Raw genomic sequence first — 26,447 nt, 5'->3', positions numbered from 1 at the left:
TGCTATTTAAGTGTAGTAGTAACTTGCAATAGTTTTGAGGTATTGATTTGAGTAATGTTTGGACTACTGGTGCCAAGATCTTGAGCCTATTAGTGATAGGTATCGTATTTTGGGAAATCCATATGTTTTTCAGAAACTAAAAATTAGTTGAGAACTCTAGCTACTAAATTTATCGCTAACCTCTCGAGGGGTTGGAATATATAGAGTACCCTCACGTTACCATGGGTCGAGGATGCGCAAGGTTAACCAAACCCCCAAACACTCCTCCTCGGGGTACTTGTCTCTTTGTGAATTTCCTAACTAGATAGAGAGTTACCGATAATAAGTGTATGGGTTCTTCGGACTAATGTGAGTATTCGATTGTTGGCACTTCCACCATCCATATTTTGCTAGCCTCTTCGGTACCGTGTATTTCCCTTTCTCATCTTGAGAGTTGGTGCAAACTTCGCTGGTGCATCCAAACCCTTGACATGATACGCTCTGTCATACATAAGCCTCATTATATCTTTCCTCAAAACAGCCACCATACCTACCTATTAAGGCATTTCCATAGCCTTCCCGAGATACATTGCCATCCAGCATCCACCATCTCATGACTTGATCTTCATGTCATACATGTTTTTTCTTGATCGAGGAGCTGCATGATAGTTGGTCCTTGCCCATATTATTGCTACATGACGCGCTAGTTTCATTGCATATCATGCTACACTGGCAGAGGCATACATTTGCATATGTCATGATAGTTTTCACTTGTCTTTATATTGAGTATTCATTATAAAGGTGATGATCTTCTTTTTATTCATGTAAAACATAGAGTGTTGCCCTTAAGTGAGGAAAAGATCCCAAAGTGGAGAAATAAAAAGATCCCAAAGATGACAAATGAGAGATAAAAAGAAAGAGCCAAAGAGGCCACAAAAAATAAAATAAAAGAAAATAAAAGAAAAAGAAAAATAAATAAAAAGCAATAAAAAGAGAGAAGGGGGCAACACTTCTATTCCTTTTGAAAGATCCACACTCGTACTCCATTGATATATTTGTACTTCATAGAGATTATCATTCATGCATAACTATGTGGGGACCCTTACACTATAGAACTTGGTTTGCATATTCCAATGATGAGCCTCCTCAAATGAGCTCTAGGTCTTCATGAGAAAACAAGTTGGATGCACCCCCACTAGTTCCATTGGAGAGCTTACCTTAGCTCATATGTGCATCTATTACATGGCAATTCCTACTCCTCACATCATATCTATAATCTGGCTTTCTCTCGCCTATGGTTGTCCTCATTGATGTGGGCCTTTCACACCTTTCTATCTTCCTTCCCCATCATTAGTTTATTTCCATCCTAAGTACCAACATATCTTGGTTACGATCATCCATTGCATAAGTGCTAAAAGTCAAAAGGGAGAGGATCATTTTGACTTGTGCCTAACTAGTGGTCTGGGGATGAGTCAAAATAAGATTTCGACGGAGACCAAGTGTGAGGTTTAGTAGATTGAGTTCTCAATTAAAAAATATATTTTATTCTCTCAACCCATCTCCCACTTTTTGCACACAAACACCATTTGGAGACATTCGAGTCACGGACAGCGAGAGCTCTTGCACCTTTATGTTCTTACTTTGCTAATTCCAATACTAGATATAGACTCTTGCTTGTTATTGTCTTGACTTGAATTGCATATCTTACTTGCTTTACTTTGAAGTTGTTATATGTGTGTTAGAATGTCAACACAAAAATTATTGTGTTATCATTTACCTACTCGAGGACGAGCAGGAATTAAGCTTGGGGATGTTGATACGTCCCAAACTTATCTATAATTTTTGCTAATTCCATGATCATTTGGGTGACATTGTTATATGTTTTGCTACACTTTTATATTATTTTTACACAAATTTGGACTAACCTACTAACTCAGTGCACCCGGTGCCAGTTTCTGTCTCCTGATGTCTTTTTTGCAGGGGCTTTTACCCAATTTTCCGAAGCCCCAAAAATCCCTAGAAAAATATATAAAAATAAGCATACCGGAAGCTTCTAGATCACCGAAGATGGGCCAGAGGGGGCTAGGGCCTACTCAGGAGACCTCCCGGCGCGGCCTAGCCCCTAGCTGCGCCCACACGCCGCCTGGGTGGGTCCCACCTCCTCTGACGCCCTCCTTTGGCCTATATTTACTCCTCCGAGAGGAAACCCATTCCACAACTTCCAGAATCGTGAATTTCTACATCTTTCGATGTCGCAGCGCTTCCGAGATCGGGAGCGTCCAGAGACCTCTTCCCGGCACCCTGCCGGAGGGAGGATTGACCTCCGGGAGTTTCTCCACTTCCATGGACGCTTCCCGGATGTGTCGTGAGTAGTCCTCCTTGGACCATGAGTCCATGACTAGTAGCTATGTGATGTCTTCTCTCCAATCTTGTGCTTCCATGATTAGCCCTTGTGAGCTGCCATACATGATCAAGGTATCTATATAATTCTCTTGCTATTGGTATGCTCGATTTGTTGGGATCCGATGGATTATGACATTATGTTCGGATTGCTATGAGTTATATATTTGATTATCCTTTTTATATTATGCTCCTTAGTGATCCATGCAAGTTCTCCATTGCTATTTATTGATTTGGACGAGTAGTAGATTGTAACTCCAAGAGGGAGTGTTATGCTTCATTGTGGGTTCATGCCCCTTGATGTCTAGCTTGAGTGACAGAAATATGAGACTAGGGGATGTGTTGTTGCCACCAAGGAGAAAACAATGGTGCTTGTGACCACGGTTGCAAGGATTGTTTACCTTGCGCATAGTTCATTAATGCAGTTGTCCCTTGCTTTGAGTTTACACTTTGGGTGGGGCTCGCAACTTAATACCAGTGAGATGTTGTGTTTAGATATCTCAAGGTGGATGATTAGTAAGTAGATGCTGATGAATAAACGGTCTACTTGGCCTGGCGTACTGCCCATTACTATTGAGCCTCTAACTTTCAAGTAGCATAATTAGCATTGCGGTGCGTTTATAATTCTGTCAATTGCCCGGCTATAATTTGTTTACCCAAGCATAGTTGTTTATCGTCTTTTGGGAGAGAGACATCACTGGTGAACATCATGTGACTCCGGTCCATATCACCACCATTGCTTACACCTCCACCTACTACTTCCATTTACTTTTCGTTGCAATCACTATTACTATTCCTGCTTGTGTTTTTGATCCTTTGCAAACTACAAGGTTGGAGAGATTGACAACCTCTCTGTACTTGCTGGGATCAATGTTATTTATGTGTGTGCCGGTCCACGTCTTCTGCTAGCGCCAGGGCTGGAGACACCTACTTGTTGATCCTAGGAGTTTTCCTGGTTCGATAAACCTTACAGTCTCCGTGTAAGGGAAAACTTGCTGCTGACTACATCTCAACCTTCCACTTGGGGTAACCAACGAGGAGCGTGAAGTATATACATTATCTTGTCATCACACCCCTGTAGGGTTAAATCTTTCAGAAAGCCGTGCCCGCGGTTATGTGGCAACGTGGAAACTTTGTTTAACATCCAGTTCTAGATAACTTGAAGTAACCTTAATTAAAATATGCCAACTAAGTGTGTAACCGTGACTGTCTCTTTCATGAGCTCCTTCTCTGATCGAGGACACGGTGGGGTTATGTCCGACGTAAGTAGGTGTTCAGGATCATTCAGTTGATAATCAGTAGTTCACGTTCGCTTTGCGCACATCAGCCCTCTCTTTATTCTTGTACTCGTAAGTTAGCCACCTTAAATAAATGCTTAGTCGCTTGCTGCAGCCTCACCACTTAACCATACCTCACCAATTAAGCTTTGCTAGTCTTGATACCTTTGGAAATGCGATTGCTAAGTCCCTTTGGCTCACAGATTACTACAACACCAGTTGCAGGTACAGGTAAAGAGTTACTTTGACGTGAGCGTGCTGATTGTGCTATTTGGAGTTTCTTCTTCTTCTCTTCATTGATCTAGGATGGGTTCCAGGCCGGCAGCCTGGGATAGCAAGGATGGACGTCGTTCTTTTATCGTTTGTTCTTGTCCATAGATGGACCCTGCTCTTCTTCATGATGACTGTATGAATTGTACTGATGTGACTCTGATGTAGCTTGTGGCGAGTGTAAGCCAACTTCTTATACTCAACTTTTCAGTACATGTACTTGTAACGATATCCATTCTTACTAAAAGACTAGATGCATTTCTATCCCTGTCGAGGCCCTCGCGCCAAAATAAGGATAGGATCGCATCTTGGGCATTACACTCTCCCTTACTAGAACCACAACCGTCGCATCCTCGAGGCGCTAACCCTCACCATCCGTGGCAAGGAAGTCGTTGATATGTCTCCAACATATCAATATTTTTTGATTGTTCCATGTTGTTGTATTATCATTCTTGGATGTTTTGCAATCATTTTATAGCAACTTTGTATCATTTTTTTAGGACTAACCTACTGACATAGTGCCTAGTGCCAGTTGTTGTTTTTTTCTTGTTTTTTACTTCACGGAAAATCAATATCAAACAGAGTCCAATGTCATAATTCCTTTTGGAGATTTTTTTTCTGCCCAGAAGACATCTAGAGAACCAAGGAGGCCAACCAGAGGAGGCCCGGGCTGCCCACTAGGCACCAGGGCATGCATGCCCTCCTTGTGCTTCCTGGTACCTAGTGGGCACCTCGTGGCCCATCTTGGCATGATTCCAATGCCAAAAACTCCTATAAATAGAGAAACCTCCATAAATAACCCTAGATGAGAAGTTCAGCCGCCGCAAGCCTCTGTAGCCATGAAAACCAAATTAGGAGCCCGTTCTAGAACCCTGCCAGAGGGGAAGATCATCTTCAGTGGCCATCTTCATCATCCCGACGGAGGCCACGATGAGGAGGTAGTAGTCCACCCTCGGGGTTGAGGATTTGTACCAGTAGCCATGTGTTTAATCTCTCTCTCTCTCTCTCTCTCTCGTGTTCTTAATATGTCATGATCTTGATATATCACGGGCCTTCTTAATATAGTTGGATTATATGGTGTTTGTCCCATGCTATTGTCGTGATGCAATGAATCTTTCACTTTAAGATCTCTTTATGTTGGATTGAATATTCAGAATTGAGAGAACACACTACAAGAAATAGGCTCGTTTATGACAAAAAATAGTGACGGCGGTTTTATTGGTCATAGATCTATAACTAAAATTTACAAAAAGGTCATGAGGTGTCTAAGAGGGTCCAAACTGTAGAAAATTTTGACCATCTCTATCAAGAAGGTCATAATTCCATTGCCCAAAAAGGTCACTGGCATGTGTAGCTCTATTTATGCCCGCATTGTAGGTCCCCCATGACAAAATTAAGAAGGTCATAGGCTTAAATAGAGGTGACTGGGCAGAAAACTCAACAATTTCGCCTACGTGTCTTGTATAGGTGTCGACAAGGCCACAAATGGAAAATGAATTTTATGTCCAAAGAAAACGAAAAGTCCCTTTAGCAACATTGTTTGCCATTCCAAGATGCACCCTTGTGCAAAATTGTTTGACCTATTTCCTTCCGATTCCATCTGATTTCCTTCTGATTCAGTAGAAAACCGTTTAAATGGCAAAAATAGCTTTAAAGATCAAAAATGAATAAGTTGGTTATCGTCCATTAAATGTGGTAATCTTGAGTGAAACATTTAGTGATGTCGTTTGGGAAATTATTTTTGGTACATGTTTCACAAACCCCTTCTATTTTTAGCACTTAGAAATTATTTTAGATATCACCTTTCTCTAACCAGTCAGGACCCATAATCCCTCTCCCTCGGATCACACCACTGCAAACCATCTCAGCCGTTCACACGATACGTATCCAACGTCTCTCACCCACCCATCCTTCCTGTGATAAAGACATGTAGATTGGTTTCCTAATGACACTTGAATCCGCATTACTACAAGATACGTTCGAATTGAAAAAGGTTCCACAGGTCGTATGCTACACATGAATATCCTTTCCCAAAATCAATATCTGCTTGCCGTTCACGTACATGTGCATGACGAATTTTTTTTCTTTTAAGAGGAAATGTGCATAAACAAACTTGGTATGCATCTGTCTATGTACATGTTAACTCTCGAACCAATCAGGACGCAGAAAACTCGTCCCACGGATCACCCCTTGTAGCCAATCTGAGCCGTCCATATCTTACCATCTCATGTCTCTCATTCACCTCTCTTGGAATAATTGGAATGGGAAAAAAAAGCCCCTTCTCCCCCGTGATCTCTCTTTGTCTCTCTCTCCCCTCACGCGACTCCTCCGCCGCCGTCATCTCTGCCACTCGATTCCGGCTAGGGTTTCGGCCACCACCCCTAGGTTCGTCGGGATCTGCCACATCCGCACGCCGCCTGCTCGATGGAATCTCCACGCATGTCGCTGGCGTGCGGGCTGCCGCTGCTGGAGTGCGTCTACTGCCTGGGGTGCGCGCGGTGGGTGTGGAAGTGGTGCGTCCACACGGGCTACCATGACAGTGCCACCTGAGGCCACGCCGCCGCCGCCGACTTCGCGCCCGTCCGTCGGATGTGCCGCCTCGTCATGGCCAACTACGAACCCGACCTCGCCGCCCCGCTCCTTGACCCCTCCAACGTCGTGCGCCGCCACACCTACGCCGACACCGGGGGCCGGGTCACGCCCTACCTGCTCTACCTCGACCTCGGCCGCTCCAGGGCCTCAACCTCGGCGGCGAGTCCAACTACGCGCTGCTCCTCGACAACCGCCTCGGCAAGTGCCGCTTCAAAAGCGGCTACGTCCACAACGGCCTCCTCCGGGCCGCTGGCTGGGTGCTCGACAAGGAGTGCGACCTGCTCCGGGACCTCCTCGACCGGTACCCCGACTACACGCTCACCTTCACGGGCCACTCCCTCAGCGCTGTCATCAGAAATTGGTTGGAGAAGTTATCAGAATTGGTTACATGCCTGTCATCAGAATTTATTTTGTTCAGTGCTGCTACTGCTGTCAGACAACATACCTGCTCTGCTTCTGACTTCTGAATGGGATAGACATTGCATTGCTCACCAACTGATTTGCTTACTTGCTTGCTTCTTAAAATACAGTTGCAGAAGTTTGCTACATGTCTGTCTGAATTTATTTTAAGTGCTTGCTTGCTTGCTGCTACAAATTTAGTTGCTGCTACTGTTATGCTGCTAGAATACTGTTATGTGCCTCTCTGAATTTTGTTGAGTTCTTCCTTGCTGCTACAAATTCGGTATATTAGAATTCCATTATGTGCCTCTCTGAATTTTATTGAGTACTTGCTTGCTGCTACAAATTCAGTATATTAGAATTCTGTTATGTGCCTCTCTGAATTTTGTTGATTGTTTGCTGCTACAAATTCCATTATAATGGCACTGCAAGAACAAGACCCACAAGTGTCAGCTGGTATGCTGCGCATCTGCATATATGTATGCCCTTTTGATCTGGGCTTGGGCATCCTTGCCATTGTGTCTGCTTCTCTGCCGAAGTATTGGCTCTTGAAAATAGTGTTTTCATGATGAAAAAGTGGACTGCTACTGGAGAAATATAAATTTTGTCAAATGAGTTGAAAGTTTCTACATTGCATCAAATAAAGTGGTGCAAGGTATTCAGGTTTCTGCTACAAATGAGAATTTACATAGGGTTTGGCATTAACATAGGCTTAATTATTATCGTGCTTATTGTTTCTCTTTCTTAGTTTCAGAAGCATGTGTATTGTTGGACTGTTCATAAACTTTTTTGACTATGGATTTCTATGGGATTACATCTCAATCAACCTCATGTTGATGCACTGCCAAAATTTATTCAGTATCTTTTTTGTATTTTATTTTTCTCAAATACCACCCACCCTCAATTGTCTGTTCTTTCATATGTGGTAGAAGATGAAACAGCGTGAACAGACAGTAGTATCTCTTTCTAGTGATGATGATATCTTCTGTTCTTTTTCAGGGAGAAGACAAGTGTACACAAACCATTCGGGCAGCCGTTCTACTTGCTGCACTGGAGTACATTTTTATTTCCTATCATTCCACGTGAGCAGTGAGTGCGTTCATGTTTTCTAGAAATGTTGAAGCTATGCCCATTTACATCTTGTATTGTGCTGAAATGGTGGATGTAAATATTGTTGGCTCTACTTTTTTACCAAAATTACTTGAATTTTCCGGTTGCCACCAAACCTGTGTGAACAATCAGTGTCCATACCTCCTTTCTACTCTACGGACACTGTTTACATCAAGGTAGCTATATCTGCATAGAAATTCAGCTACATATATTATACTCTCTCTGTTCCTAAATATAAGCCTTTTTAGAGGTTCCACTATGGGACTACATACGGATGTATATAGATATACTTTAGAGTGTAGATTCACTCATTTTGTTTCGTATGTAGTCTCCTGGCGAAATCTTTAAAAGACTTATATTTAGAAACGGAGGGAGTACTCCGTAGATACTAAACTTGAGAAAGAACATACGTGCATGCATCTTGTGTTGGAAACCGATGACAAAGGTGCTAACGCGGAGGTGTACATAGCTGGATGATGGCCATTGAGTTATTCCTGGTCATTTCGACAATAGGACAGTCGTCGATGGAAGTTTTGAAGCCATCGTTATATAACATATTTCTATTGGCATCACATGGATATAGGCAGAAGCATTTCTTGAGGCTCATGGTTGGCGATTTCTGTCACGAAATGGTAAGACCCTAGATGAACAATACCCTTCCGGCTATCCTGATGAAATGTCTTCTTGATCAGACATATGTAATTTGTTGATTGCTTTGTTGTTTGTTTTTTCAAAACATAGAGAGAAATTTGTGAACAATTTCAGAAGCAGGATCTCTAAAGTTATGAAGCTAGAAGCTCCTGATGGAAACATATACAACATTCAGGTTACCAAACATATACAACATACTGTACCTATGGATCTCCCTCATGTTTACTGCTACAAAATTGGTTAAAAATTGGTGCGCCTAATTTTTGGCCCTCAATCCCATTTATTAGTTTCTTCTTAAGCATGTACATGATCGGCCAAATAGTAGTTACATTATTATCTTGCCAACCATAATTGACTAAATTCTAACATCGGCTATTTTGAAGGAACGGTCAAGAGCAACGAGCTATAACAGTTCTTTTTTATCGGCTATACTCAGGTCATTACCTTATCTGATTCCTATTATGACTAAAAAAATTTACTTATCATTTAAGGAAAGGACTCTTAATTCTAGTACATGCATGTGAGCCTCCGTGGTCATGCATGACTTTTATACCCGTCTCTTTTTCTAATTGCAGTTTTTTTTTGCACTCTTTTGTATTGAAATCTTGGTCGAAGTATATCCGGATCAATGCATGCCTTCACGATTCTTGTACGTTATACCTCTATATATGCATCTAACGTGACAACATAAAAGGTCGAACCCATTGTACATATACTTTTACATGTTAGAACTACTTGATGTAACTATATAATATATTGTTTATAGCAAATGTAAGAACTACTTGATGTCTAGTAATAACATATCCATCTTTTTATACCAGCAAATTACTAATTAAATTTACGCAAAAAATGCTAATTAAATACCTGCTTCTGGTGTGTGTATATATACAGTACACACAAAAGTTAAAATTCAGTGTAGAGAACGAACTATGCTATTTTTAAACTTTTGGATAAACAAATGGTTATGATGGCTGACAGATACACGCACAAATTAGATGTTCCAGAAATTTACCAAAGAAAAATCCAGAATCATTTCATAACTATGGATACCTAGTGCACTCAGTTGATTTTGAGCAACTTAAAATGAGGCAGTTAACATTCGTACAAATTCTTTGACAAAAAAAGTATGAATTGAAGAGATCTGGGATACACTAGAAGACATGCATGCAAATTAGTTAGCCTGTGTGTGGTTGGAAATAAATGCAACCATGGGGCAGCTGCCAACTTGTGAATCCCTGCCCTTAACCTTCCTGCAAGGCAATTAAGCACATTCAATCTTTGTGGTCATAAGTCATAACTAGATGAATGAGAAAACAATTTTCTACTATTTTATCATTGGTTATCATGCGTGTAATTTTACTAGTTTCCTTGGTCTGAAAGCCATACCATGATTTTGTTTTTGCAGACGGCAATGGTAAGAGCATATTGTGCAGAGGAAGAGGATGAGAAGAAACTTGTGGTTCTCATCCAATCTTTGTGGAACTCTCTTTATGTGCGATTATGCACTTGTTCGGTCCTTTTTCTTGCACTTGCAGAAATATTCTGTTGTGCACATGTAAAATTATTTTGATGTGCCCTTGTTAGGCGTTGAACCTTAATGCTTGGAGTAGGTGGATGATGTTTTGTATTTATGTGATATGCTACTGAAATGAAATATCCATTTTATTTGCAATCTTTTATTCTGTTATACTTATTTTTAATGGGCCTATCTTGAGATATGCGTGCTTCTAGAAAAAAAATGCTTCAACCCAAACAAATCAGACATTTTCAATAGTAAAATAGGTATTGGGCCAGGATCAGAAATTTATGATGATTCCATTTGGTCACTAACAATGCAACGTCAGCTTGGCCACGTCAGATCTTACGTGGCTCACACAAATGGGTAATGACCAAATCAAAATTTTGGTCAATAGAGACCTGCGACCAAAATTTGAGAAAGGTCATGTTTGTTCATTCTTGACGGCCAACTGTTGACGTTGTAAATTTGGTCAAAAAAAGGTCAACAAACGACAAAAATGACGAATCAATGACCAATATAGGGAGTCATAATTGACCTTATTTCTTGTAGTGACATGATATACATCTTGCATGCTGATACCCATAGTGACATTGGGGTATTGAAGTGATTCACTTGATATGTGTTTTGGCACTCAACTCACGGATTCCCGAGGTGATATTGGGGTAATCTATCCTTAGGGGTTGATGCCCATTTTCATACTATGTTCTCCGATAGAAATCTTGGTGTGCTCCTTGAAGTTCTTTGCATTGGATTGAATATGAAGAATCTGAAATAGTTTGATGCATGTCATATAATTAGCCCATGGATACTTGAGGTGACATTGGAGTATCTAGGTGGCGTTAAGGTTGATTGATATGTATCAATGGTGTTATTTTAGTAAGAACTCTTGAATAGATCGATCGGAAAGGATAACTTGTTATTTTAGTATGAATTCTTTGAAAGATTGATCGGAAAGAATAACTTTGAGGTGGTTGTGTGCCCTACAAACAATTTCTTCTTAAGTTCTCCGCTAGATAGGAACTTTGGAGTGATTCTTTATCGCACGTTGAGGGATTGTTATGTGATTGAATTATATTAGCATTGTTGAGAGATTGCACTAGCGAAAGTATGGACCCTAGGGCTCATTTCCAAGCATTGCAGTACCGTTTGTGCTCACTTTTGTTACTTCCTACCTTTCTATTTTTTATTGTTCTTATTACAAAAATCAATATCTACTATCATTACAACACTTGTATCACCATCTCTTCGCCGAACTAGCGCACCTATACAATTTACCATTGTATTTGGTCTGTTGGGGACACCAGAGACTTTTTATTATTTGGCTACAGGATTTATTGAGAGAGACCATCTTCATCCTACGCCTCCCACGGATTGATAAACCTTAGGTAATCCACTTGAGGGAAATTTTCTACTGTCCTACACAACTCTGCGCTTGGAGGCCCAACACGAGTCTACAAGAGCAATTTGTGTAGTAGACATCAAGCTCTTTTTCTAGCGCCATTGCCGGGGAGGTGGGTGCTTGAAGGTATATATATAGATCTTGCAATAGAATCTTTTAGTTTCTTGTTTTATTTTACACTACTTTGGTTTTCTAAATAAAAAATACAAAAAATGGAATTGAGGTGGTCTCATATTATTCGTATTTATAATGTCTTTCTTGGAAATGATGGAAAGGAAAATTGTGCTCAATTGTTAGAGGAAGAATTTATGAAAATGCTTAATTTGAATTCCTTGAATGATGAGCATGATAGTAATATTATTAGTATGAATTATCTGAATATCCATGATTCTAATGATATGCAAAGCCACAAGCTTGGGGATGCTATGTTTGATGAAGATGATATTTTTAATCCCCCAAGATTTGATGAGAAAATTTATTATGATGACAGCATGCCTCCTAGTTATGATGATTATATTGATGAAAGTGGGTTTGGAAGAGTGTCTACTCTATGTTATACCGATCCCTCTAATTTGGAGGATGTTAAATCTTAATTTCATAACAATAAAAGTGGATAAGGAGAGGTCATGACTTTATTTAGTGATGAGTCCACTATTTTGAAAGAGCTTCAATTGACTATAACAACAAAGTTGTTATCTAAGCTGGTTATGGTGATGACACGTATGTTATAAAGAGTAATAAAAACCATGAAACTTGTCATCATGATTTTAATTTTCGCATGGATTGTATCAATCAAGTATCTCATGATAGTTATTCTGTTGAGTTTGCTCCCACTACTATGAATGATAAGAATTTTTCTTGGGTGGGCAGCAATAAAAATTCTATGCTTGTGCATCATGAAAAGAATGCTTTATGTGATAGTTTATTGTTGAATTCCTTCATGATGCTACTGAAAATTATTATGAGAGAGGAATATATACTTCGACTTATTTCAACAATATCAAGTTTCCACTCTTTGTGTTCAACGTTTCGAAGTCATGCTTGTTTTGCCTTCCTATGAAAGTTGATTATTGCTAAAATAAATTGTTTTCTTGGAAAATACCTATACATAGGAAGTGGTATAGACTTAAATGTGTTTCCCATGTGATTCAGAATGCTCTCTTGCATGCGTCAATTACTACTTTTTATACGAGCATCATTGAAATCATCATGCCTAGCTAAAAGGCATTAAAGAAAAGCATTGTTGGGAGACAACCCAACACTTATACCTACTGTTTTTGAGTGTTCACATGATAAATATACTGTATTAATCATGTTTTATAGCTTTTATTTCGATAAAGTGTCAAGTAAATCCTTTGGGATAGTGTGGCTACTTGTTTGTTTGATTTTGTGCAAAAACGGGAAATTTTTCGTCCAGTGCAGAATTTCTCTGATTTTACTGGAAAATCAAATAATTATGAAGTTTTTACACAGTTTTGGTATGCAAATTCTCTGATTTGTCCTAATTCTTCAGAATTTTTAGAGTAAGGGAACTAAGAATTTCATTCAGATCTTCACAAACTGTTCTGTTTTTTACAGATTCTGTTTTGCATGCATAGTTTGCTTGTTTTAGTGTTTCCTAGATTATATTTAGTGATATAAATTATGGGAATGATATAATGCAGTAGGAATCATGTGAGAACAATTATGAATCTTATCTTCGCATTACCTAAGTGAATGATCTATATTTATCATACTAACCCATCTCACAAAGTTTCGTTAATTTTTGTTTGATTGAAATTTTCAAGTTTTGGGTGAGATGCCAATATGAGGAGAATAAGGAGCAGAAAGAACCTAAGAACAAAAATGTCAAGGGGGTCACCATAACAACCCCAAGCATGTTAGGAGTGCTCATTTGTGGAACATAACACCGGTAACCGACACTAAGGCGGCAAAGGTGGAACAAAACACCAGGCTAGAAGGCCAAGCCTTCCACCTTTTACCAAGGATATAGGTGCATTGAATTAAATAGCATTTAATAAGGTGATATAACAAGGAACCCATGTTATCACATGGAAGCAACTTCACGTGCACCTAGCAACGCTATCCAATGGTTAAGCAAGTGGTAACATAGCCAATAAGTGGTTTGCTCGGTTCTAGAAAGGTTGAAGGTTTTCATGGCAATGTTGGGGGGCTGACATTTAACAGGTGGTAGGCAGCAATACATAGCGATAGAAACAAACCAACTAGCATGGCAATGAGAGTAATGGTATCTAGGGAAATGATCATCTTGCATGTAATCCCGCTTGGAAGAAGAACGACTCCGAGAAGCAGACGAACCGACGTAGTCGAACGGATCCTCACAATCCGACACGCCTGTCGAACTCTAACGAGACGAAGCAAACCGGAAACATGAATCAACACACGATATTCACCACAGCACATGCACAACATGATGCAATACCCTAATATGATGCATGATCAGTTTCAAATATGCAAGGCAGGTCATGGAAATTCACACAGCCAAACGCTACATATTAAGTGAAGCTCAATATGCAACGAGTTGCACATTGACGGAATGCCACATTTAATTATTTATTTCACTTCATTTATTTACATGGAAATATTAAATGTTGTTAACCATGGCAAGGGGTGAAACACAAGTAATCTACCTATCTAGGCGTTTTAAATGAGGCCGGAAACGACATATAGCATTTCCGAAGCGACCCCACGCGTTACCTTTGTAATCTGTCCAGATCTATCCTAACCACATTTTATGTTTGTTAAATGGAAAAACAAAGTGCTTCACGTGATTCTACTCGTCGTTCTAGTCCATTTACATATATGGCTCATCTATAATGGAGCTACGGTTAAATAACTACGAACTAAACCATTTCTAACATGTCAACACGCAAACCAATGCAAATGGCACACTAAACACACTTTAAAATGCATGAGAGTTGGAAAATATTATTCTATGCAGAAATCTACACGTTTTACATATATAATTTGTCACGATCCGACGCACAGTTTAAAATCTACGGGCGTTTTAAAAATATGCGTTCTTTCTGAAAATATTAAATCCGCACGACCTAAAAAATACTATTCGGGTCGAATCTATCTATTGGGCTGAAACAGAGGCATGCGCAATATTCTAAAAGGCGCACAGGGCACAGATTAGGGGCTCACCTCGGCCACGGGCCAGATCTGGAGCTGGGCTCGGGGTAGCCTGGCTGAGGAGGCGCTCGAGATGGGCCGGCGACTGGGCCTGGTCGGTGGAAGAGAGGCCGGTTTGAGCGGTTGGGACCTCGGGCTGGGCCAGAACGAGGCACTGGGGAAGGAGGCCGGCTGGGCCGGCTTAAGGCCCCACCTGGCCGGTCACCGCTGGCTGGCGGCCTGGATCTGGATCGGGATCCAGATCGAACAAGGTTAGCGAGCGCATGGCGACGGGAACGAGCGTCTGGCGACGCCGACCTCCGGCGGGGCTGGCGCTCTAGTGGTCGGCGTGGCGGGAGGCGGACGGAGCGGCAGTGCCATAGGCTGGGGGCACCGACTGGCCGGTGGCGGAGCAAGGCCGCGGGAGCAAGCTGTGGCTCGGCTGCTCTGGGAAGCTGGCCGGGCCGGAGAGGAGGCGCGGGGCGGCCGGGGCTGGCAAGGGACAGGGCTGTGGTGGCGTTCCGGCGAGCTGGTTGGGTCCGGCAAACTCATCGCGGTGCAGGGCGGCGCTGGCAGTGTGGACGTCGATGCTGGCTACCATGGAGGAGGAGAGTTAGGCGCTCAGCGCTGCTACGGGTGTTGGCGGAAGCGTCTGGGCCCAGATGGGCTTGGTAGGCTCCAATCTGGGTCTCCAATGTCGAGGAAGGTGGGAGAAGGGGCTGTGGTTGGCGAAGGCTGAGGCTGGAGGGCACGGGAATCGAGGAGAATTAGGGTTAGGCTAAATTAGGCAGGGGAGGTGGTTCAAATAGGAAATGGGGCTAGGGTTAGGGGTATTTGTCTGTTTTCGGAGCGTTCGGTCTCGATCGGACGGCTCCGATGGCGGGGTTGGCTCGGATGGATTTGGTGGCTGTGTAGAGGGGATGTTGGGCTGAGATGAGAGGGAGTTTGGCGGCACAGCACGAGATTTAAACACCGAAAAACGTCCGAAGATAAACCAATGACAGTGCCGCTACGGTCGACCGTTCGGGTATCAAATAGGTTGTGATTGCGATGAAAATTTACAAGCGGCCTACCTACACTATATTAAGACCGCACGCCAAGTTTCAACCCAAACCATGAAAGTTTTAGACATAATTTTAAAAACAAGATTTTAACGATGTCGCACTCGCGTGCGTGTGTGGTTGGTCTCAAAACAGTCAATGACGAAAACAGAGAAAACCGGCATATAATAACGAATGCAAGTTCTGAAAACCGGCGACAATGGATTACCAATGCAATGCGGTTGATGTGAATGGTGCGATTATGAATGCGACAAACATTATAATCGCACAGCGACAACGGAAATAAAGGGGAATCTTCTGGAGCGTTGGTCTCGGAGAATCTTTTGGAACGGCGACAACTTCCATCAGAATTGAATTTGGCGAGAAGGTTGTGGGGTGTTTACCATATAGTAGTTGCTAAAAAAAATTGGCGAGCATCCTTGCAAGAAGAATAGAACGGAGTTGTTGGAAACCCAACAACGGAAAGAATAGCTTGTAGTAGAGTTACGAAAACCATCCAAAAATAATGAGGTGACAACCAGCCACTAACAGAAACAAGGATTGATTGGATGCAACAAGAAAGGAAAAAACTTCTTACACCAAGAGGATACATAGAGAGCTTGGATTAATGACAGGCACAATGATAGCAACAATCCATAGACAAAGCTTTAGGTGAAGTCTAAACCAAGATAGCTCAACGAAGAAATCATGGGTTGAAATATGTCATGATTGAAGGTATTGGTGGGTTTACACATTTAATTCTTGAAATAACTTCTCTCCAAGACTCCTCCACTAACAAGAATGCTATGACACCACCTCAAAAGATAAAGGAGGAAGAATTGCACTTTGAAATTGTCGACGTTCTCGGAATGGGGGTACCCAGACCTGCCGGTCTGCGGCCCAGGGCTGGCCCACTTCATCAATGCAAGATCGGCAAGTAACAACACCACCAAGAACAAGGCCCTCGTGAGGGGCCAATCCTGTCGAGGAAGGGCGACATCAAGACCCGCAGTGGGGCCTCCTCAGGACCCCACTGGAGCAGCGGATATTTCAAGGCAAGGCCGGGCCTCAGGAGTCAAGGGTGACGCCATGGACGGACATGCGGGCAGCTGATGACAGGACGGGGCAGTTTCCCTTTACTGCAAAAGGGGAATGAGGGTATCAGAGCACCAAGGGCATCTTCAAAAGGTTTCCCTTCCGGTGCAACAAGACCACTGTCGCCCACCGGCAGGACGCCTTACATCCCTGTGGCCACCTCTGCGACGCTGGCAGCTGCTTTGCAGGCGAAGACCACTTTTGACAGGGGAAGCATGTTCCTGATACGTCTCCGTCATATCTACTTTTCTGAACTCTTTTGCCCTTGTTTTGGACTCTAATTTGCATGATTTGAATGGAACTAACCCGGACTGACGCTGTTTTCAACAGAATTGCCATGGTGTTGTATTTGTGTAGAAATAAAAGTTCTCGAAAAGTCCTGAAAATTTACGGAGATTTTTTCTGGAATAAAAGAAAAATACATGCGCAAAGATCCACCGGAGGGGCGTGCCAGTGGGCCACAAGCCCACAGGCCGCGGCCACCCCCCTAGGCCGCGCCGTGTAGGATTGTGGGGCCAACGTGGCACCACCGCCCCCAAACTCAGCTCTATATCTTCCGTCTCGCCCGGAAAAAAATCAGAGAGAAGGATTCATCGCGTTTTGCGATACGGAGGCGCCGCCACATCCTATTCTTCATCTGGAGGGCAGATCTGGAGTCCGTTTCGGGCTCCGGAGAGAGGAAATCATCGCCATCGTCATCATCAACCTTTCTCCATCGACAATTCCATGATGCTCTTCATCGTTCGTGAGTAATCTCATCGTAGGCTTGCTGGACGGTGATGAGTTGGATGAGATCTATCATGTAATCGAGTTAGTTCTTGACGGGGATTGATCCCTAGTATCCACTATGTTCTAGATTGATGTTGCTACTACTTGGCTATTCTTAATGCTTGTCACTAGGGCCCGAGTGCCATGATTTCAGATCTGAACCTATTATGTTGTCGCCAATATATGTGTGTTTTAGATCCTATCTTGCAAGTTGTAGTCACCTACTATGTGTTATGACCTGGCAACCCCGGAGTGACAATAGCCGGAACTACTCCCGGAGATGACCATAGTATGAGGAGTTCATGTATTCACCGCGTGTTAATGCATTGGTCATGTTCTTCATTAAAAGGAGAACCTTAATATCATGTAGTTTCCATTAGGACCCCGCTGCCATGGGAGGGATGGACAACAGATGTCATGCAAGTTCTTCTCCCTAAGCACGTATGACTACATACGGAATACATGCCTACATTAGATTGACGAACGGGAGCTAGTTACTTATCTCTCCGTGTTATAGCTGTTACATGATGAATCACATCTGGCATACTCATCCATCACCGATCCACTGCCTACGAGTCTTTTACTACTGGTCCTTGCTACGTTACTTTGTTTAGGCTTGTCCCTTGCTACAAAAGGGATTGGGCCACTTTGCTGCTACTATTGTTACTCTGTTGCTACTGTTGTTACTCTGCTGCTGCTCCTACTACTATTCCTTGCTACCTCACTGTTACTTATTATAAGACTTTTCTGGATCCATAGCCGGGGAAGCATTCTTCTCAAGAATAATCCCCCGTCAACGTGCTATTTACTTGCGCCATTGATACAACAGTTAGGAATAGTCTGCGGTCAACAGATCGTTTCTGGCACCGTTGCTATCATACTACTTTGCTACTGATACTTTGCTTGCAGACACTAATCTTTCAGGTGCGGTTGAATCTGACAAACTCAGCTGCTAATACCTGAGAATATTCTTTCGCTTCCCTTGTGTGAACCAACAAATTTGGGTTGAATACTCTACCCTCGAAAACAGATGCGATCCCATACGCTTTTGGGTCATCAAAGGCTTTTTCCGGCACCGTTGCCGGGGAAGCACAGCTATATTCCCTGAGTCACTTGGGATTGATGTCTGCTGATCACTATGAGGAATCCGAAAGATCCAATAACTAAAATCCTACCTTCCACTACGAGGAGAGGTAAGGAACTGCCATCTAGCTCTGCACTTGATTCACCTTCAGTTTTGAGTAAGTTTGTGACTTCGCCTCCTGCTAGAAATCTTGATATGTTGTCTGTGCTTGATGATGCTACTTCTGCTGCCAATGATGCTTATGATGATGCTATGCTTGATACTATGCCCGATGATGCTATGCTCGATACTATGCCTGATGATTCTATGCTTGATACTATGCCTCATACTGCTTTGCCACTTGGTTCATTCCTTGATGCACATATTTCTAGAGTTGCTCCTATATGTGATGATACTTCTCAAACTGTTGATACTATTGAAGTAGAACCTGCTACTATGCCTGAATTGCCTGTTATGCCTAATACGCGCTATGTTATGGAGGGAGAGATAGCTGAGGACTTTCTTGCGTGTAAGGATAGCTATGATGTTGAGGAACTTTTGCGCAAGTGGAAAGAAAAATCTCTGAACGCTAGGATCAAATACGACCCAAAGTTTGCCACTTCGCCTATCTTTGTGACCGATAAGGATTATGAATTCTCTGTCGACCCTGAGTTAATCACTATGGTCGAATCAGATCCTTTTCACGGTTATGAGTGTGAAACGGTTGTAGCCCATCTTACCAAACTGCACGATATAGCCACCCTATTCACTAGTGAGGAAAAGATTCGCCACTACTATATGCTCAAGTTGTTTCCTTTCTCGCTAAAGGATGATGCTAAGACCTGGTTCACTTCTCTTGCTCCTGGTTGTGTGCGTAGCCCCCTGGATATGGTCTACTACTTCTCTGAAAAATATTTCCCTGCCCATAAGAAGCAAGCTGCCTTGCAGGAAATATACAACTTTGCTCAAGCTGAAGAAGAGAGTCTCCCACAAGCTTGGGGGAGGCTCATCCAGCTACTGAATGCTTTGCCTGATCACCCTCTTGAGAAGAATGAAATACTTGATATCTTCTATAATGGACTTGCCGATGCTTCCAAAGACCACCTAGATAGTTGTGCCGGTAGTGTTTTTAGGGAACGAATCGTAGAACAAGCTGAGATTCTGTTGAATAACATCTTGTGCAATGAGAATGCTTGGAATATTCCCGAACCACCTCCTAAGCCAACTCCGAAGAAAAGAAGTATTTTATTCCTCAGTCCTGAAGATACGCAAGAAGCCAAGAAATCTATGTGAGAGAAAGGCATTAAATCTGAAGATGTCAAAAATCTGCCACCTGTCGAAGAGATCCATGGTCTCGATAACCCGATACAGGTAGTAGAAGTAAATTCTCTGCATTGATTTGATGAGAGTGATATTCCTTTTGATAAACCTGCTAGCTTATGCATGGATGAATTTGATAACTTTGTTGCCAAACAATAGAGTTTCAATGATTATGTTAGCAGACAATTGGAAAAGAATGCTCGTATGCTTGTGTGGACAGAAATGTCAATGATCTTAAGCTTCTGAGTAAGCATGCCTCTATGGTTACTAATCAGGTAGAACAAGTACTTAAAGCTCAAAATGATTTGCTCAATGAGTTGAATGACAATTCCATTATAGTCGTTACTAGAGGCGGTAGAATGACCCAGGAACCTATGTATCCTGAGGGTCATCCGAAGAGAATTGAACAAGATTCTCAAGGAGTTAGCACTGATGCACCTAGTCATCCTAGAAAGAAGAAAAAAGATGATAGGAACCTGCACGCTAGAAACCCTATTGCTACTACCCCTGAGAGTCCAAATGATGCCTCTATCTTTGATGCTAAAACACAATCTGGTGATGAACATGAGCCTAATGATAATATCAATAGTGATGTTCATGTTGATGCTCAACCTAGCAATGATAAGGATGTGGAGATTGAACCTAGTGTTAATCTTGATAACCCGCAGCCTAAGAATCATAGATATGATAAGAATGACTTTGATACTAGGAAGCATGGTAAAGAAAGGGAACCATGGGTTCAGAAATCCATGCCCTTTCCTCCCAAACCATCCAAGAAAAAGGATGATGAGGATTTTGAGTGATTCGTTCAAATGATCATACATGTCTTTCTGCAAATGCGTTTGACAGATATGCTCAAAATGTCTCCGTATGCTAAGTACATGAAACTTGAGATCTCCGCCATGCTCGCTAATTACACTTTCAAGGGTGGAACTCCGAAGAAACTAGGTGATCCCGGTTTGCTCACTATACCTTGCTCCATTAAAGGCAACTATGTTAGAACTGCGTTATGCGACCTTCGAGCCGGTGTTAGTGTTATGCCTCTCTCTCTTTATCGTAGACTTGAACTGGATAAGTTGACACCCACTGAAATCTCTCTGCAAATGGCCGACAAATCAACTGCTTTCCCTATCGGCATTTGCGAGGATGTGCCTGTTGTGGTTGCTAACACCACTATCTTAATAGACTTTGTTATTTTGGATATTCCCGAGGACGACGCCATGGCTGTCATCCTCGGTAGACCCTTTTTAAACACTGCAGGGGCTATTATAGATTGCAACAAAGGCAATGTCACTTTCGGTGTCAACGGTAATGAGCATACGATGCACTTTCCGAAGAAATAATATCGAGTACATTGCATCAATGCTATCGAAAAAACTTCATCGATTCTTATTGGGAGCTTTGAATGCCCTATTCCTCGTGTCAAGATGAAGTATGATTTGCTTGTTGGGGAGATACACATCCCCATTGAGGTGACCTAGTGACTATTTGAAATTTCTCCGTTCTCTTTTGCGATTCGAGAAAGTTTTGTAGAGGGGATTTGATCAACCCCATTGACGGATTTCTTTCGATGACCATGAGATGGATGAATCGATGAGTCACAAACCTGTGTTCCAAGTTTTAACTTTCGGTTGCTTAGAAGAAAAATGATAGATTTATTTTAGTTTCCCCTGTTTTCTGTTTTAGCGCCCGGTAGAAAAGTACCCCAAAAATAAAAGTTCTCCGAACGCTATGAAAATCAAGTATGATTTTTCTGGATTTTTTGAAAAAAAACTGGGACAAAGAGTCTGTTTGGGGGCCACACCAGTGGGTCACAAGCCCTAGGGGCGCGGGCACCCCCTGGTCGTGCCACCCAGGCTTGAGGGGCCCACAGGCACCCCCTCCACTCATTCTTGCTCTCACCTGCTGCTCCTACCTCCAGAAAAAATCGTTTCGCAACTCAAACCCGTGTTCTTGCTCCTCTTGTTGGGATTTTCGATCTCTTTGCTCAAATCACCGTTCTCCGAACTGTTTTGGGGAAATTACTCCTTGGTAAGTGACTCCTCCATTGGTCCAATTAGTTTTTGCTCTAGTGCCTTATACTCCGTGTATTTTTGCTGCCTTGGTGACGATGTTCTTGAGCTTTGCATGCTGATTCTAGCTGGTCCCAAGTAGTTTTGATGCGTAATATGTTTTTTAGGCACTTGTGGGAGTAGTTGCTACAAGTTTAGTTGAACCTTGTTCACCTTTCCTTTGGGTCACTGGAAATTTCAGAAAAGGAAGATGTTCAGGAGAAACTTTCATGGTGGTTCCTCAAGCCAGAGAGGTCCCCGTCTTGCGATTTGGGAGCCTGATCCTTACCAACCAAGGGACGCACAGGTACAACCATGTGAATGGCCTTCTGATGAATTTATGATTGAGGCAGGTTTCAAAAACGAGTTTGATACACTTGTTCGCAACGTCGGACTTGAAAAATTCATCTCCGATAAATGTGAAAAATATGTTGCTCTCACTGCCTCTTTTGTTCGTAGATTCAAATTTTCAGCTGGTCGTGAGCCATCGGTAGTGTTTGATCTCTATGATAAATCGTATACCATGGATTTAGAGGATTTCAATATAATTTGCAAAATACCTACTTGGGGTAGCCTCAATGATCCTCCTAAATCTTCGGTTAGAGATTTATGCTCTGGTATTACTGTTGGAGAAACTAGACATTACGCAAGCTACCATGGGGAGTATTCATTTTCCTGCCTTGCATTACTTTGCCCTCTTCATAGGCAGATGCATTAATGGAAAGATAGAGCATTGTCACCTCTACGCACCCGACCTTAGTATCCTTAAGAGCGCAGTGACGGGTGACAAAAGCTTCAACATGGGAGCTATTATAGAAAGGAGGCTGAATAAGAATGCTATTGAAGGGGATTTCTTTGGTGGGATCTGATACGTCTCAAACGTATCTATAATTTTTTATGGTTTCACGCTGTTATCTTGTCTTCTTTGTATGTTTTATGTACCTTTTTATATATTTTGGGGACTAACTTATTGATTCAGTGCCAAGTGCCAGTTCCTGTTTTTTCGTGTTTTTGACTCTTTTCAGATCTAGTTTTGGAACAGAGTCCAAACGGAAGAAAAACCCTGAAATGATTTTTTCCCGGGCGGAAGAAGTCCAGGGAGACTTTGGGCCAGGCCAGGTGGGCCCCAGGGAGCCCACAAGGGCCCACTCCGCCACCAGGGGAGGCGGCGGTGGGCAAGCTTGTGGCTTCCCTGGCCACCTCCTGACCTTGGTTTTGGGCCTATATATTCCCAAATATTCCGTAAAAAATCAGGGGAGCCTCGAAAATACTTTTCCGCCGCCGCAAGCTTCCGTTTCCGTGAGATCTCATCTGGAGACGCTTCCCGGCGCCGTGCCGGAGGGGACTTTGGGGGTGGAGGGCTTCTTGATCATCATCATCGCCCCTCCCATGGCTCGTGAGTAGTTCACTTGAGACCTACGGGTCCGTAGTTAGTAGCTAGATGACTTCTTCTCTCTCTTGGATCTTCAATACAAAGTTCTCCATGATCTTCATGGAGATCTATCTGATGTAATCTTATTTGGCGGTGTGTTTGTCGAGATCCGATGAATTGTGGACTAGTGATCAGATTATCTATGATATATATTTGAGTCTTTGGTGATTTCTTATATGCATGATTTGATATCCTTGTAAGTCTCTCCGAGTCTTGGGTTTTGTTTGGCCAACTAGATCTATGATTCTTGCAATGGGAGAAGTGCTTGGTTTTGGGTTCTACCATGTGGTGACCTTTCCCAGTGACAGTAGGGGAAGCAAGGCACACATCAAGCAGTTGCCATCAAGGGTAAAAATATGGGTTTTTATCATTGGTTTGAGATTATCCCTCTACATCATGTCATCTTGCTTAAGGCGTTACTCTGTTCTTATGGACTTAATACACTAGATGCATGCTGGATAGCGGTCGATATGTGGAGTAATAGTAGTAGATGCAGAAAGTATCGGTCTACTTGTTTCGGACGTGATGCCTATAGAAATAATCATTGCATAGATATCGTCACGACTCTGCACAGTTCTATCAATTGCTCGGCACTAATTTGTTCACCCACCGTCTACTTGCTTTCATGAGAGAAGCCACTAGTAAACACTACAGCCCCCGGGTCTATTCACATCCATCATTTACAACTCCGCTTTTACTTTGCTTTGTTACTTTGTTACTTTCAATTCTCACTTGGCAAACAATCTATAAGGGATTGACAACCCCTTCATAGCGTTGGGTGCAAGCTTTTGTGTTTGTGCAGGTTGGTGAGATACTCTTCTGCCGGATTGATACATTGGTTCTCAAACTGAGGGAAATACTTACCGTTGCTGTGCTACATCACCCTTTCCGCTTCGAGGGAATACCAACGTGCCATAGTAGGAGTATTTCTGGCACAATTGCCAAGGGTACACAGCAAACATCAAGAAGTATTTCTGGCGCGGTTGCCGGGGAAGAGGATCGCTTGCCGAGGAGGATCGTGAAGAATATTCTCCCGACAACACACCTATTTCTGGCGCCGTTGCCGGGGAGGAGAAATCAAGATCTATCCAAGTAGGTCTCACAAACTCTTCTCTTGCATTTACTTTTGTTGCCAGTTGCCTCTCGTTTTCCTCTCCCCCACTTCACATTTGTCGTTTTCATTCGCCTTTCGCCTTCACCGTTTTCTTTTGCCTTTGCCGGTTTTCTTGCTCGCTTGTGTGCCATGTGCCCTCAATATGCTTGTATCTTCGCTTGCTGAAAATCTAGTGATATGGATCCTCATCCACTTGCTAGTCTCTTTAAGAGACCCACTCGTGTGGAACAAATTGCTATTGAGTTGAGGCAAATTGCCTATTTCTTTGGAGTTTTGCGTAAGATGCGTGAATCTGAAAATTGTGAGGAAGAAATTCATGAATTGATTCAGGAGGGCTCCTTGGATGAAAAGCATGATTGCAATGATTTCACTATAAATCCTATTAGTGACAATCATGCTAAAAATATGCAAAACCCCAAGCTTGGGGATGCTAGGTTTGCTATGACCACTACTTATTGCAATAATCATGATTGGGGTGATGATCTTTCTTATGATCTTGAAAATTTGTTCAAACCTCGTGATGAATATGATATTTGCAACAATACTGAAAGTGGGATTGGAGAAGTCATGACTTTATTTGATGATAATCCCACTATTTTTGAAGAGCGCCAACTTTGCATGCATGTGGATCATGAAAAGAATATCCTATGGGATAGCTATATTGTTGAATTTGAATATGACCCCACATGTAATTGCTATGAGAGAAGGAAATATTTTGGTAGAAACTTTCATGTTACCAAATCACCTCTCATTATGTGGAGATTGCTATTGTCTCTTTCTTCTTCCTTGCATATGGAAACTATTGGTTGTCTTGATAATCTGTTTTCCTATAAAATGCCTATGCATAGGAAGTATGTTAAACTTAGTTGTGGTTTTCACATGCTTTAGGATGCTCTCGTTGTGCTTCAATTCTTGTCTTTTGTGAGAGCATCATTGAATGCCTAGCTAAGGGCGTTAAACAAAAGCGCTTGTTGGGAGGCAACCCAACGAATTTATCCTTTTTCTTTCTGTTTTGTGTTTTTCACACTTTCATAATTCTGTTATGATTGTGTTTTTTGTGTTTCTTTTTGCGTTTGTGCCAAGCAAAACTGTTATGATTAGTCTTGAGGATGATCGTTTGGTCATGCTGGGAAAGACAGAAACTTTCTGCTCACGAAAAGAATTTTCATTTTTTTCTGTAAGAGCTTTTGAGTTGATTCTTTTTGCTGCTGATTTCTACGCAAACTCTTCAGACCTTCGTAATTGTTCCGAATTTATGAAGTACCAGAGGTATACGAAACATACATATTGCTACAGACTGGTCTGCTATTAACAGATTCTGTTTTTTGTTGTGTCGGTTGCTTACTTTGATGAAACTATGGATAGTATCGGGGGGTATTAGCCATGGAAGATTGAAAGTACAGTAACCCAACATCAGAATAAGTAGAATTTAAGTTTTCTACAGTACCTAAGGAAGTGGTGGTTTGCTTTCTTGTACTAATGTTATGACGAGTTTCTGTTTAAGTTTCGTGTTGTGAAGTTTTCAAGTTTTGGGTGAAGTTCTTATGGAAAAAAAGATAAAGAGTGGAAAGAGCTCAAGCTTGGGGATGCCCAAGGCACCCCAAGATATTCAAGGATGCTGTAAAATCCTAAGCTTGGGGATGCCCCGGGAAGGCATCCCCTCTCTCGTCTTCAATCCATCGGTAACGTTACTTGGGGCTATATTTTTATTCACCACATGTTATGTGTTTTTGCTTGGAGCGTCTTGTATCGTAGGAGTCTTTTATTTTTGTTGTGTCACAATCATCCTTGCTGCACACCTAGAGAGAGAGACATGAACACGCCGTGATTTTG

At 42.2% G+C, this 26,447-nt stretch overlaps 1 pseudogene; it reads left to right on the top strand.

Annotated features, from left to right (window-relative positions):
* Positions 1 to 6,365: 6,365 nt before the first annotated feature.
* Positions 6,366 to 6,985, top strand: LOC123396294 (annotated as a pseudogene).
* Positions 6,986 to 26,447: the final 19,462 nt, after the last annotated feature.

The sequence above is a fragment of the Hordeum vulgare genome, chromosome 5H (assembly GCF_904849725.1).
Source record: "Hordeum vulgare subsp. vulgare chromosome 5H, MorexV3_pseudomolecules_assembly, whole genome shotgun sequence".
Taxonomy (NCBI): Eukaryota; Viridiplantae; Streptophyta; class Magnoliopsida; order Poales; family Poaceae; genus Hordeum; species Hordeum vulgare.
This window is presented reverse-complemented; position numbering and strand designations above follow the sequence as displayed.